The sequence below is a fragment of the Callithrix jacchus genome, chromosome 21 (genome assembly GCF_049354715.1).
Source record: "Callithrix jacchus isolate 240 chromosome 21, calJac240_pri, whole genome shotgun sequence".
In the NCBI taxonomy this organism is placed as follows: Eukaryota; Metazoa; Chordata; class Mammalia; order Primates; family Cebidae; genus Callithrix; species Callithrix jacchus.
Window position 1 is genome coordinate 44,157,448 of NC_133522.1, and position 15,830 is coordinate 44,173,277.

General features: G+C 43.7%; 1 protein-coding gene across 1 annotated transcript in view; it reads left to right on the forward strand.

Moving 5' to 3' along the window:
• Positions 1-6,055: 6,055 nt before the first annotated feature.
• KCNJ15 (potassium inwardly rectifying channel subfamily J member 15) overlaps positions 6,056-15,830 on the forward strand; it is a 45,926-nt gene continuing 36,151 nt past the window's right edge. Inside the window, exon 1 of the mRNA XM_035282935.3 lies at positions 6,056-6,601. The gene's annotated coding sequence lies outside the window, so the exon portion shown is untranslated. The remainder of the gene's footprint in view (positions 6,602-15,830) is intronic.

Below are 15,830 nucleotides of genomic sequence, written 5' to 3' on the forward strand. Positions count from 1 at the left end.
GCATTTTCTGTCATATTCTATTTCAAATATTGTAAAGTGGGTCTTGGATTGTTGGGTTCAAAGTCCATTTGTTGTAAGACACTGTGTCTGGCTATGTGGTGGAGACAGGGTCCGTGGCACACATACCTCACCGTCTGGCCCAGGAGGCTCCTTGCAGTTGATTCAGGTTAAACCACAGTAAGACGGCAAGAGAAGAGGTAGGGGTGATGCAAGCCAGCCCACCACACATGATGAATGAGCTGGTGAGGCTTTCAAAGCAAGGCGGGATTACTGTGGTTGCAGTGGGCTGGAGAAGGTAAGTACAGCTAGTTAAGAAAAGCAGATACTGCCTCTCTGCAGCCCACACTGTCAACAGTGGAAAACAGTCATTATCATATCCCTTCTTTGACAAGAACGGCCGCAGAATAGTTCACTTAGTAAAAGCCTGTCTGGGGTGAACCAGGAACATGTGGTGTAAGCTTGCATCAACAACAACAAGGCAGTAAAGTTGAATTTGAATAAGGCAGGAGGAAACCGGATCAGCCTTGGGTGTATGTCAGTGGGTGCTTCGGAGTTTCTCAGTTCGGAAGCCTTGCTGCCGATAGGGACCAAGAATCACCAACTAACTCCCAGAGAAGTTTAAAGGACATCTCCATACAGAGCCCTTATAGAGAATGGCGGGCGCTTCATGCACCCAACTTTTTGAGTTTATGCATTCCCGTCTGACAAAGTTAGATTTTACAGATGCCTGGCAAATGTGCACTGAGTGCTAACAAATTAGGGTATCAGGCCTGTATTAACGCTCTGAATCTCCAGTTATTTTTTATTACACTTAACAGCTGACTTCAAAAGAGCTGAGGACACACAGGAACAGAGTGACCAGTCATTGCAATTTCCTGCGAGTAGGGGATTTCCTAGGATGCCGACTTCAAATGTTAAAACCGGGGCAGTCAGGGGAAAACCCGGAACGTTGGTCAACCTTGCAGAGGGATGACTTGGAGGTGACATTTTTATTAAGTAATTTTTGCATTTTTTGATATTTTTTGAGCCATCTCATTTAAGGAGAAGGTGGATGGTGGGTGGTGGGAAGATGCGGAAGCCTCCAGTGGGAGGCTGGAGGTTGCTTTCAGTCCCATTTGCTTCTCCCAAGGGCAAGCTAAGGGACAGTGGGAGACAGGCGATTCTATAACCAAAGGCATTTTTCTTGTGATTTCTTGCTGCCTGAACACCATGAGGCTGAGGCCAGAGCTACATTGTTAAGCTGTCCCACAGGTAGATCACTTGGCTCTTTTAATCTTTACTTAAATAATCTTTAATTATTTGCTCTTTTCTTTTTTCCTGGAATGTCAACAACCGTACTTGGTCCCCACCTATGGAAATCTTGTGGGCTGGACTCAACTGCTCCCTCCTCTGGAGGGCTGCCTTCAAAATCCCAGGTACAGTTAATTCCCCTTCCTGTGGGCTTCTAGAACGTGATGGTCCTATAACATTTATCACACTGTGTCATGGTTAGCTATAGTTCATCTTTCTGCTGAACTATAATTTACTCCAGTCTAGGAGCCGGAGGGTCTTTGGAACTCAGGAAAAAGAAGGCACCTGATCTAGTTACGAATCAAACTAAGTTGACGTGATACCAGTAACAAAGGGTTCTGTTAGTAACGGGAAGGCCCTGTTACAACTCTCCTGACATTTTGAGGAAAAGACCATATGCTTAATACAATCTCATGCATCTTAAATTGAATTTCACATTTTAGCGCTGAAATTTACGATTTTGTTCTGATTGGGAAACCGACAGAGTGGAGAAGGATGGGAATGTTGAGGGAGGGAGCAGCAATGATAAGGGGTAGTAACAGCGCCTGTATCACGAAAGGGAAAGCATTCCAGCACTCACAGGATTAGCCACTGTAACCAGTGCTGCTGGGAGTCTGCCCCAAGCCCCGTGAATGTTCTGCACTGCTTCTGAGAGCCCATTCCTATGCTTCTGTGTGTGTATTAATTTTAACAGCCTGCTGCCCCTACAACTCTCTTCATAAGATTGCCCTTGGGCTACGGGAACCCCTTCCACTTCCGTTGCAGATGCAGGAAGCCAGGGCCTTTGGGAAATTGCACGCATGCTCCCGTGACCCTTTCTACTCTCAGTCAAAGGCTGATGGGTAGCATGATGAAAGCCCAGCTCTCTTACCTAGGATGCTATTTTCACTCCAGAACTTCCTTCCCAGGATTAGGCAGGGACTGAGTCTTGTCCCTGTCCTAAAGTTGTACCCTGGCTTCTTCCCTTGCTGACTTGCTCCCCACACACCCCTTTGGGTTCCTCCTGGCAGTGCTCCTTTAATAAACCGCATGTGCATTTTTCTCTCAGTGTCTACTTCCAGAGAACCTACCTCCAGACGAGATTTTAATTTTGTGGCTTCCCAGGGCAAGCTTCTCGCTGGAAAGACCCAGAAACAAGTAGGTCTTCACCTCTGCCTGTGAGGTCTGAAAATGGGTATACTTTATTCTGCAAGGCGCACCTGTATTTCAAGGGATCATTTTAAAAGCCTCTAGGAAGGATGGTGAGAACAAAGTGGAGACAGCTGACCGCATCATGCTGCTCCTGTGGAGGGCTCGTTAAGCCGCGGGAGTCATGGAGACTCCGATGAAGTTTGAACTGTTGTAAGTGTCCATAAATAGCTCCATATCTAACCTAACTTAAATAGAATTCATTCCAAGGTAAAAATGGTTTTTTTCCCCTCTCATCACACTTTAAGGTTTTTTATGTCTTGACTCAAGCCAAGATGAGGATTGGAAACATTATAGCATTTTTTTTCTTGGAAATTATTCTTGGGAAATGGTTCTATTGAAAAAGTTGGTTCTTGGGAACTCTTCCGCCCAGTATTCAGATGTCTTTTCAGATCTTTGTGTAAAAACCAGACTACTACGTATTTTCTACACAAATTTGACCCATGCAAGAGTCTTTAACTGTGGAAGTTGGGTTGGGGGAGCAGAAAGAAAGAAACATAATTTGCTGAACAGTCATTTATATTTGATCTTATTTGAGGCTAAAAGGACAGTGAAATCAACCATGTTCAATTATGAAATGTTTAGCTATGTTATTTCATGTATACAGCAGATGTCCAGCTCTACTCCTTAGAACCAGATTGTGAACCAGATTTTACTCATTGGATGAGAGATGGGATGGTAGAAAATATTATTTTGTCAGGATTCATAGTTTGTCCTATTTCCCTTAGTCAGCTTCAGAAATTTCCAGAAATTCTTAGATTATTCAGTTGTTAAAGCATGCTAAACAAAGCCTGGCCCCTATGACAGAAGTCACATAAATTCACAGTTTAGAATTTCCCCGCTCACCTCTCAACCCTGCAGTCGTACATTTATAATGTCTCATCTCCTTTGGTGAACTGTCAGATCTGCAGCATCAAGACCTAATTGTTGACATTCACCAAATGCAAAGTAACAAAAACAGGTAAACATCACCAAAATGAAGAATATTGTCTTAGCATTTAAACTTCAAAATGTATTCTACCACTCTGCACTCGTTTTCTCCTTCCATCATCTTTAAGATTGTTATAAATGAGTATCAGCTGTACTGCGTATGCTCCTGCAGGAACTAAGACTCCCCAGAGTAGTAAACTATGGTTATGATTCATGCAGTGTATAACTCAGTGCTGAAAGGGAGGCTACATGTGCATATGTATGCACAAAATATAAAAGTTTAAGAAAAATGTTCTGGCGCGGTGGCTCATGCCTGTAATCCCAGCACTTTGGGAGGTCGAGGCAGGTCAGGAGATTGAGACCATCCTGGCCAGCATGGTGAAACCCTGTCTCTACTAAAATACAAAAAATTAGCCAAGCGTGGTGGTGTGTGCCTATAGTCCCAACTACTTGGGAGGCTGAGGCGGGGGAGTCACTTGAACTTGGGAGGCAGATGTTGCCAGTGAACTGAGATCATGCCACTGCGCTCCAGCCTGGTGATAGAGTAAGATTTCATCTGGAAAAAAAAAGTACAATAACGAAAAATGCATGGACTGAAAGTGAAAAGAGCTGTTTTGAGCTTCAATTCATCACTCTGCAGCTGTATGACTTTGCACAAATCACTTACCTTCTCTGGCTTCCATCTCTGCCCTTATACAACTAATCAGGTCTACATTTTGGTCTGAGCATTGAATTACACATTTCTGAAAGTGTTCTACAAATTGAAATATGGTGTTCAAATATGAGTTTATTAAGTAAAGCTGATGCTGGAAATACACATGGCATATAAAAAGATGATTAAAGTTCCACAGTAACAGATCATATCTTCCGTATGTAATCTTTTATCAGTCCCCTTAACAAATATACACTTTTTTTGAGGAACTGTGATGTGCCAGATATTGCTGGAAAGACGTTTGGCGGATGAGGCAGTTACGATTGAGCTCTGGATTGGAAGACGGATGGTAAATGGAAAAGTGTCAGGGCAACTTCAGGCAGTGGTAAGAGAGATACACAACAAAACAGAGTCTTGGGGCACGGAGTTGGATTGGAGCCAGATCAGGCAAGGACCTCCCAGAGGAGGTGCCATTTGGGCTAGGACCTGAACAATGAGTCAGCTCAGTGAATGAAGGACACAGGGGACCACTGCAGGCTGAGGAAACAGCCCCTGCAAATTCCCACCTGAGCAGCTGGTATATACTCAGATCCTTTAATTCTGTTTTCCCTCTTTTATTGTTCTTCACCTCTGTGCTTACCCGATGTCTATGGGACTTTTAGTATACCCTCGCGGGAGGTCTGTGTGATTCTAGAATGCTGGAGTAAGGCTGCACTAGCTTTAAGATGTCCAAATCTTGTATGGCTTCTTCATCCTCCATGTTCTGAACCCCTGGGAGTCCAGTGTCTTCTTCCCAGGGCCACCATTTATACTCCCAGGCTACAAAGGGGTCCTTTACTTCCCAGGAGAGAAAGGGCAGAAGAGGAGACTGAGGCATGTCATCTCCACTGGGAAAACAGAAATGGAATGATTTGTGCCCTGAGCTTTAAGTCAGGAGAAAGAGGGGGGAGAAAATAAGGAGGTCTCGGCCCTTCCTCCCTAAAGACAGAATGGCACCCCATCGCTTCCAGTTCCCATTTAGCTCAAGCCCCGAAACAGCAGCAGCTGCACTTGGGTGAAGTGCTGAGCCCAGTACTCTGGGGAGAGGAAGTGTTCATTTCCAGCAGAAGCAAGGTGTTCCTCACTCTGTCTGCTCTAAGTCAAACCAGGTGCAGTGGCTTGGCTCCACCGAGGTGCCTAAGGAGGGGACGTGTGGGTGTATCATTGTCTCCTGTGAGACAAAGACCCTTTTAGTCTCTTGGCATTGCCTTTGGACCAGTGTAGAGGGTTATCTCTAGGGGAAGTACTTGTGAAAAACCTATTCCATCTCTTAGGATTGACCGGGGTCCCCATGCACTCTGACCATGAGAAGGCCAGGCGAGCACATGAGCCTTGGCCTCCCTTGATGTGGTGGCAAAGAGTCACTTTGCACAGGATGGATGTATAACCACATTCCTGAAAGAAGCTTCCAGCTTCCAGAGATCTTCCATTAGAAACCTGCTTCGGGGATGGAATTCTGACCATTTCTCATAAAGATGCCAGATTGTGCAAAGAATGCTGGAACCCAGGTTCCAACACATGTCCCTAAGCCCAATTTCCATGATCCAGAAAAACCCAATTTTGCCCATGTTTATTCAACTTCTTTACTTTTTTTTTTTAAATCAGGGAAAGCAGGGGTTATAGAAAAAAATCAGCTAAATAAGGGGGTTGAGCTAAAAACGCGAGTTTCCCTCTGTGGCATTTTGCTCAGGTATGTTTGATATAAGTATAGTCTGTATGGGTTCATTCTGATTCCCCCAGGAGGCAAGAAGTTTTGTTGATATTCATTTGGGGAGGGGAGAGAGAAGAGAAAAAGAAAACATGGGATAAAGGAGCGATTGTTAGAAAAGGTAATCTGGTTATTTATTCATAGTTTACTTAGCCAAAGGGACCTTAAGAACGCTTTGATAAGAATGGCCAAAGTTTCTTCAAAGATTAACTGGCATTATTTAAAAGAGCATCAGTTTTCCTTCATACAGGTGTTTGCAGAGCCCCGACCGGGTGCCCACTAGAATCCTGTGTAGGTCTGTAGATTTCCTTAAGACCTTAAGACGTGCTGACATCATGGTCTCCTTTCTCAGATTCCTTCTTCTCTCTCACCCTCTCTCTCTCTCTCTCTCTCTCTCTCTCTCTCTTCCTCTCTCTCTCCCTCTCTGCCTCTCACTTTCTCTCCTTTCCTCCCTCCCTCCCTCCTTCCCTGTCCCTCCCTCCTCCACCCAATCTTTCCCAATCTCTTTCTTTCTCTCTTTAGTTCCTCCAGGTGATTCCTACTCAAACTTGTACCAACTTGTTTTTGACTGACATTGAACAGTGAGAGAGTTTTCTTCATTTTGAGAAACCCTAAACACTTATCTTTCCCAAGGCAACCTGTCTGAACTGAGCATTTCTCTGACTTGACATAACCTCCCATCCAGCCAGGAGTCTGCACTCCTCATTCTTTGCAGGTAAGAGGTACATGCGCTTCTGCCAACTCTGGGACATGTGGCACGCTGGAGGTATTTTTGAAAAACTTCACTTCTAAAGGTAATGAAAACTTTGTGATTCTTTTAAAACTTGTTTAAATATTGAAGACATTCATGCTTATCTGGGGGAATTTACAAGTGCTGTTTGTATGTGGAAAATGAGATTTTACTTAATGATGGGACAAAAAACAGTGTTTTATTCTTGCTCTTGAAACAATATCCAGATGTTGAGCTGTCTGCCATGGGGGTGCGGGGGTCTGGCTTGCCGGAGAACTCTTTGCAAGAGTTTTGTATCTTACTGTCCGTCAGGGTAAGTTTGTTATTGATTTTCAGCAGTGATTCAGTTCTTCGGTTAATTCTGAAGCAGTTACTTTCCTTTGTCAGTGAGGAAATCAGTTTAGATTGCCGTAAGGCGAAACCTCACTGGAATATTTTAAAATCTGTTACCTATCCTTATGAGAAAAGTTATGTAAGTTTTCTGTGGTAGGTGTAAGGAATGTAAACAATCCTGACTTTGGAAACATTATGAACTTTGTTAACGACCCATGGATAATATGTTTTTTAATCTGTGTATAATTTCATGTGAATTTCGACTATCCTCAGCTAGTAAATGTTATACTGGGTGAAATTTCCACATTGCTCCTGTAAAGCCAACTTTTATCTCCGCTGTACTTCCGCATTTAGTTGCCTAAAGGAAATAAGAATTTATTGTTCAATAGATGTTTCTTGACCTCATAATTTCTTTAAGTCACAGGATAGAAAATGTACAGCGAACATAGTATTTAACTCTGGAAAACTAAAGACCAAAATGTGTACCATTAATTCAAATGTTTAGATTTATTTTTTTCTGAACATAACTTAATCTTTTATCCCTTAACCTGTACGAGGGATTTTGAAAAAGAAAAACCCAAGTGATTCTTAAAATTTATTTCTTTGCACCCTCAAGATCACACACACACTCACACTTACGCACAGTCAACTGTTATCCCAGGTCCTATCCTAGTTTGTCCTCTCATGAATCTTTAAACAAATATGGAACAATCAGGAGTAATAGCCTTAGGTGACAAATTCTCTCCTATTTAAAATTGTCCTAAAAATGGAAAGAAAAGTGTCCCATAAAGCTATAATACCTTTTTGAATACCATCATTTTGTGAAAACCAAATACAGTATCAGAAACACTTCCAGCCGAGAATTAAATATGCACTTACCTCACACACAGCTTCCCCGGGCGCTGTTCTTTCTGTCCATACCCTCTAAGGTTTTACCTCTTAGCAGTTTTTCCTCCTTCTCTAACTGTAAATATGTTAGAGAATGACCATCCAGGGAATGACCCAGAGGTCACAAGGCAAGTCTTCCCAACATACTGAAGAGTAGAAGAGTTCAACCAAATTCCCGGTACTAGCACGTGAGCAACGCTCTTCAAATAACGCAACAGACCTTTCTTCACTAAATTAAATAAACGTATAAATAATCTGGGGGTTTTACAAAATTGCCTTAGTTGAATTTTATGACTCTGGTTGCTTAAGGAAAACAAATTTTTCTAAAACATCGTCTCTCCATCTTTCTACTCCTTCCTCTCACCAACAGTTGTGGTCATTCTACAGAAAGTCTTATTTCCCCAATTTCCTCTCCTCACACTTCTCACCAGTGCAGATAGCCAGTGTTTTGGGGGGAAAGAGAGCGAGACCCCAGGCTGCACACGCCAGCAAACCTGAGAAGCCAACACAAGCAGGTCTCTGGGCTCTTTCCCATAAGGCTCAGCATAACCTCACTCTGCTTCAGCAGCGAGGAAGTCTCAAAAGGGCTGTGGTTTCTTGGGGTGTGTGTGTGTGTGTGTGTGTGTGTGTGGGTGTGTGGGTGTGGTGTGCAATTATATACCTGAATAACAATGACATATTCGGTACAAGAAAACCCACCAATATGTGGCTTTAGGCACGGAATAGAGAGGCAAAGTTATTTGGATTTAATCAGTACATGTCAAATCCTTGAATTATCCTTTCCTGTCCAATCTCCTCTCATCTGTTTAGAGACTCGAAGCAGCCCACGGACTTTTTTGCATACCTTGCCTCGGAGTCCAGGGTTGCTTATGAAATGTATTTGTGTGGTGGATGCATCAGAGTTTTAGAGCCAGCATAACAGTCCAGAGACTGGGCAGTGAGCACGACGAAGCTGTAAATGACTGGTCTGTGGGAATGCGTATTGAAGGCATATACACGTCCCTAATCGTTTTCTTCAGTCTTTTTTTCCCCTGCAACAATTCAAACATTCCACCCTGGATTAAATTCTGTATCCCTAAATGTGTTGTTTTAATTCTTTCAAGTAAAAAATCATTCTACACTGAAAATCATCCGAAAGCTATTACAAGAGTTAATACTAACTTGTATGTCTGCAAAGATGAGTTTGTTGCTTATTCGTGAGAAAATACAAGAGGCAAGTCAGAGGTGTTTACCTTCTCTCTCTTCTGTCCTTTACCTTTATCTCATAGGAGCCACCTCGGGAGTGGGGCTTTTGGTGCAGCTGATGGTGGGATAAGGCCGGGCAGGTCTGGATGCTAGAACAAAGAGAACCAAGGGCAGGCCTTACCCTATGACCCTCAAGGATGCCGTGCCCTGGAGGGAGACAGGTCAGACTCAACACACCTGGCTCAGGTAACTTCCTGGTGCCAGTTTTGCAGACAGGTAAAGGAGCAGTGTCACCTGGTAGTAGCTCCAGAGACAAGCAATTTAAGAAGTGCTAAATCTTCCCTAAAGGAACACGGGGAGCCTGCTCCCACCTTTAAAAGGAGAACTAAGGGCAGCGAGGGAGAGAAACTACATTACAATTTATAAAGATTTAGAAATAAAACTTTAATTTTTAAAAGAAATAAAACTTTTGTTTACTAAAGATCTAGTAAATAAAACTTCTTTCTTGGAACCTTTTTTTCTATTTTGTAACTTAGTTTCTCTCCCTCTATGCCCTCGATTCTCCCTTTAAGAAGTTTTATTTACTAAATATTACTTTGCTGAGATGAAAGAAAAAAATGAGGGAATAGACATTTCTGATAGAGGCCAGGTGAGGAAGTTGGACTTGATGAGTGTAGTAGCCTCTGGAGTGCATCTCTGGATTAATTCAGATGCTGGTAGGGGGATCTCCACTCATCCTAACGCAGCTGGAATACACACAGCGATTTCTACCACATTCACAGGGAGAGTCTTAGTCAGAAACATCTGTGCTGCTTTCACAAGGGAAAGGTCAGAGCTGCATGAGGAGTTCATGTATCTGTATTTCTTTTGAGGGGCTTTGCACCTTAACTAGAGAAGAAATCAATAAGTCAATAGTCGCCACAATCCAATTTGAATCCAGAAGTTCACACATGACCTAATTCCAGAATGCAGTCCATGCATCTAGACGTAAAATTCTAAAGCACACAATTCCAGATGTTTTAGCCGCTATACAAAGATGAATCAGGGTCACGTGATCATGCTCACATCAGAAGACACACCAGAAGGACAAAGTTTTGCGTTTTGGTACAAAACACACATGTGCCAGGCACCCAATTCATTTCCCATAGGAAGTAGCAGTTGAGTGCCAGGGCCTGTCTGCACTACCTCGGGACTGAGAACGTACACAGGGAATGCTGGAAAGAATTAGCAACAGAATAAGCCAGGTTTTGTTTGGTTCTGCCTCTACCACCCTGCAGCTCAAATTCAGAGCGGTCTTTTTTTTTTTTTTAATTGCATTTTAGGTTTTGGGCACATGTGCAGAACATGCAAGATAGTTGCATAGGTACACACGTGGCAGTGTGATTTGCTGTCTTCCTCCCCTTCACCCACATCTGGCATTTCTCCCCATGCTATCATTCTCAGAGCGGTCTTAATGTGTAGGGATCCACACTGAACCAGCCAAGCAGGCCCTCTGGCAGTAGTCTGGCAGGAAGTCACAGCAGCTGTGCTGGTCACTCATTCCCTCAATCAGAGTTCAGAGTTCAGACACCCTGAGCCTGCCCATGTCCTTGAGACTGTAGGTAACATGAATCATCATAGTCATTGTTGGGCCATGGAAGAAAAAAGAGGGTGACACAGAGAAGGAACACTGCAGTGGGGAATGCAATTCTTAGGGTGCTCTGGGGGCCCAGGTGCTGGGTTTGGGTTTCACTCACATCCAACTTCAGTTGGAGCTGCTGTGGTGTCAGGCGGATGGCTATGGAACTGATGTGCATTTTCTCTATTGCCTGTAATGGAGGCTGATGAAGATTTTATGGACCCTTAAGATTGCACAATTTGGGCTGGGCATGGTGGCTCACACCTGTAATCCCAGAACTTTGGGAGGTCGAGGCGGGTGGATCATGAGGTCCAAAGATCGAGACCATCCTGGTCAACATGGTGAAACCCTGTCTCTACTAAAAATACAAAAAAAAAAAAAAATTAGCTGGGCATGGTGGCGTGTGCCTGTAATCCCAGCTACTCGGGAGGCTGAGGCAGGAGAATTGCCTGAACCCAGGAGGCAGAGGTTGCAGTGAGCCAAGATCACGCCATTGCACTCCAGCCTGGGTAACAACAGTGAAACTCTGTCTCAAAAAAAAAAAAAAAAGAGTGCGCAATTTGGGGGCTTTAAAGAAAACAAATGCAAAATTAGGACCGTACTATTAGGCACAAGGATTCAGATAGGACCTGGGGAAGCAAGGAACCCTGAAGCTGAAGTTCCATTAACTTCTTGATAAATCCACTCTGTGTCATATATAGCAAAGGCCTGATAATTGTCTCTTGAATGAATGGTTGGTTGGATTAATTTATGTAAATTTTAGCTGCTGGCTACTCTCTCAATAACTGAAAAATGATAAGCAAAAAATACCAATCATGTTTATCTGTATCTAGTGATATATAAAAAATTGATTTCAATGCCATCTAGAATGTTTCTAGTTTCATTGGCACCTTGCCGTGAAAGGTAGATCCTTGTACTGTGGTTGAACCTTTAGGTCATATCTCAGCCTAAGGGTAAGATCCTATCAAAGCTGTTTTTCCTATGGTAGAGCATGTGAGTACTGAAATCAACTGTGCAGTGTTTTCCACTTGAAAAGCCCCCAACTTAAAACCTAAAAGACATTATGCTATTTGTGCCATTAGACCCTGGAATAGTATTGGATGTATCAATAATAAGCACTGCATTGTCTTGAGCAGGCTTGAGGGCTTACCTCAGTGGAATATCTGTTTCTCCGGCAAGAAGCCCCCCTCTGTTTTCCTTAGTTTCTATTAATGCTGTTTCCAACTTTCGATAGCAGTTAATTGTGTCAATTCTTAGCAGAAATCCTGGCCAAACCCACGCCTACCAGGCCAATAATGTTCTCACTCGATGTTTACATTTTCAAATATTTGCAGATTATTATCTTGTTTCGTCTTAGACCTCTTTGCCAAAAAATACAAGGTCAGCTCCCTGAATCCTGCTGTCTTACTTCCTAGGTTATCTTTTGTGTCCATTTCTACCTTTAAAGGACAAATTTGAAACGTTTATCTTTTGCTTTGAAAGTTCATGAAACTTGGCATCATTTGTACTCTTCCTATCAATGCCATTTCCACATATCTGCTAGGAGGTAAAGAAAATATAATGAACCCCGAATCCCCTGGCTGGTGTGACTAGCATGCTCAAAACACTAAGAAATGGGAACCCTGCCCTGTCTTCTTCATATTGTCAGAAGTTTGTGGAAAAAATGTATGTATCGACAGTGAGCTGTATTACATAGAGACACACACATACAAGTGACAAAGGCAGTGTGGGTGTGTATTTAGCTAGGGTATTAAATAACAAAACTGGCTGTGTGGGTGCAGAGAGACTATCCCGAGGTCACTGACCTCAGAATACAATGGTGCTGCATTTTGACCATCTTGTTTAATATATTTCAAATCTATAACTTTGACTTACAGTTCATATTAAAGATAAGGTGCAAACAAAAAAAAATGGCCCTCTAAACAGTGTTTTTAAAATATGATGTCACAGTGACATTGACATCTCTCTCTCTCTTTTTTTTTTCAGACAGAGTCTCACTCTGTCACCCAGGCTGGAGTGCAAGTGACTCAACCTTGGCTCACTGCAACCTCCACCCCCTGGGTTCAAGCGATTCTCCTGCTTTAATCTCCCAAATAACTGGGACTACAGGCACCCGCCACCATGCCTGCCTGATTTTTGTGTTTTCGGTAGAGACAGGGTTTCACTATGTTGGCAGGCTGGTCTCAAACTCCTGACCTCAGATGATCTGCCGGCCTCAACCTCCCAAAGTGGCTGGTGGACATTGACATCTTAATGTCACTCCTTATAAAGAGTTGTATATAATGCCACATGACTCTTGTCAAAAAGAATGCTATGATAATCTGATTAAGAAACACTTAGGGTCTTGGTTCCTGGGCTACATGGACAGAAAAAGGCTGGCTTCTCCTAGGCAGGCCAAAGCTGCTTTGAGGAAGGAAGGGGAAGGGAACTCTCCACTCCATTGCCTTCAGTACTCAGCTGCCTGGGAACTGGCGGAGAACTCTCAGAGGCTGGCCCTACACTTCTGGTCTCAGGAATTGAGGGCAGGAGTTTTTCTGCTGGTCAGAAGGCAGGAGGGAGTGTCCTGAAGCACAGTTTGACAGCAAAGCACTGTCTGTCCTGGGAGGTTCTGCTGGTGAGGGTCCTGTGAGGGTCCTAGTGACTCTATCCCTGCAAGAAATAAGAAAGTCTGCACTGAAATAGGTTCAGAAAGCTTGGAGACTTTCACAGCGATCATTAACATTTTAAAAATCCCGAGAAGTTCTGCGCCAGCCTAAGGGAATGATCTCCAGTCCATCAGGCCTGAGCTGGGAACCTTCTGTGGGATTCCCTCCCCATTTCTGGATATAGCTGGTTCACCCTGCTCGGCCCTACTTTACCATGGCCTGCTTACTTGTCCCTTTTCCCTACAGGGCTGCAAACTCTTTGACAATGATGATTTCACCCAATTATTTCTTTGTGCTTTCAGTGCATGGCCCAAGGTATTCCTCAAGCAACATGTGTTGAATCCACATGCACTGACATGAAAGGCATAATTTTTGCTATAATTACATCTTCACTTTCACCATGAACTCACATCTACCTCGTCCTGCAAATGCACAACAGAGACCTTTTCATCTGAAGTCTTTCGAAAATATGTGTATCTGAAAATGACTAACTGGTGCGTTCTCTCCCTTGGTGAACATTACACAGTGATAGGCTGGCTGCTAGAATTGTGTGAGCAGTTATTAAGGAGGGAGACATCTTATTAAGAAGTGAGAAGAAACAGGGAACCATGTGCTTAAGATAAAGTGGTTGTGTAAACCCAATAGAGGAAAAATAGAAAACATGCAGGTTATTTTGGAAAAAAGAAAATGAAGAAACTTGATATAAAACAGAAAAGTAAATACAGAGCCAGCAGGGTTCGGCGGGGGAGCGTGGGCTGGAAGTTTGCTTCTGACGAAGAAAACAAGGGGAAAAAAATGAAAGGAAGAATATACTGCAATCTTGGGCTAGAAAGGGGTGATTTGATCCACGGAGCAGCAAACACAGAAAACAACAAAATTAGCATCAGCTCAGTCTCCCTCAAACGCCATGTCTCGATCGGGCTTGTGTTAGCATACCTGTGGCAATAAAGGTATTTGGCTCCAAATGTGTTTTAAATTTTAAATTGAAGAGAATTTTCTAAGATGTTCCTGTTTTAAAGATGAAATATTATAGGACTAAAACTTGTAAAGGCCAATTTTCTGTGATTACAATCAAGTACATCTCACTGCAGCTGGGAGCAGCCTATGCCAGGCATGGCATTTCAGAGTCTAGTGCTGCATGAAGATATGCATGTTTAAATATGAATTTTATAAATATGGATATTTTAACCTGTCTAGTCCAATATCCTGGGAATGCTCCCTAAATGATATTTTCTGTACAGCACTTTGTTTAGTTTTCAGTATCTGAAGAAATGGTCTGACTTGCTAGCCCTGAGGCTGGTAGAAATGAATATTTAATGAGTTTTTAAATCAACTCTCATTCAGATTTTGTATAGTCAGGCTTTAACCCTCAATGATCTTCATCAAGCATATTTCTTGCCAAGAGCTGGCTCTGCGGGGCTCTGGGTAGTCAGTCTTATGTTGATTTAGAGGATATAAGTGGAGAAGACTTAGTCCTTGATCTCAAGGAGCCTCCAGGCTGCTGCTGGACAGAGGTGTGGCTAGGAAGACATGGAAGTCAAGAAATAGTAAAGAAAAACACCCAAAGCACAAGAAATCCTGCAGTGCCCAGCAGAATGTGACGACATTGACATGAGAGGCGCCAACAAAGTTCCAGGGAAGGCAAAGAGGGAAAGATTAGATCCGTCTGGGATGACGGGTAGAGTGCCTTGGAGAATGACAGGACTTCCAGGGTCAGGATGGGGAGAAGCCGTGAGAGCAGGAGGCTAACCGGAGTTCACATGCACCGGCAGGAGGGTGTGGGAGGCCGGCAGTGTGCACAGGGGCTGAGCTTACTGCAGGGAAGGAGTGGGAGAGTGAGGACCACAGTCAGGACAAAGCTGGCAGCCAACAGCCAACAGCGCTGAGCATTCCTGAAAGGCCAGGCAGGGCTCTAAGTATTTTTTTAATCCTCACGCAGGCAGGCTTTCTTACCAACCTCTTTAGAGACGAGGAAAGGAGGGTGCAGAGGTTAAGTAACAGGCTGGGGCCACAGGCTTCAGAGAGGGGTGAAGTCGGCCTTTGAAACTACATCATCCATCTTGAGAAGCCACACCCTTGAGCCTCTGCTGTGTGAGGTGGGAGCAAAGGCGATGAGGAGTCACTGAAGATTGTGGTTTTCTGGGTCCTGAGCTGCACTTTGGAAATACCAGTCTGGCAGCAATGGCCAAGTGACTAATCCTAAGGCGATTCTGAGAGACTGAGTGAAAGTGATGAAGACCTGGACCAGCATGGCGGCTGTAGGAAGGAGCGGGACAGACACCCGTGCAAGGGCGATTCAGCAGGTGGAATCTGGGGCTTGCACCGATTGGATACAGGAGTAAAGTTGCTTAAAGAGGGAGAGGTGGGAGAATGAGGATGCCATTGTTGCCAACGAAAATATCAGAAGGTGTAGCTGGATATAGGGAGAATGATACGTGTTCAGTTTTGGATGAGTCCGTTCTGGACCACTGTCATTCCAGGGGACACTGGAAACCTAGACCGGATCCCTGAGGAGACTCTGCTTGTGCACATGGATTCACATCATGGGACTCTGGACGGGCCATACGGTAACACAGAGGATGCCAAGAGATTATATAAAGATACAATGAAAGAGGATGAGTGCA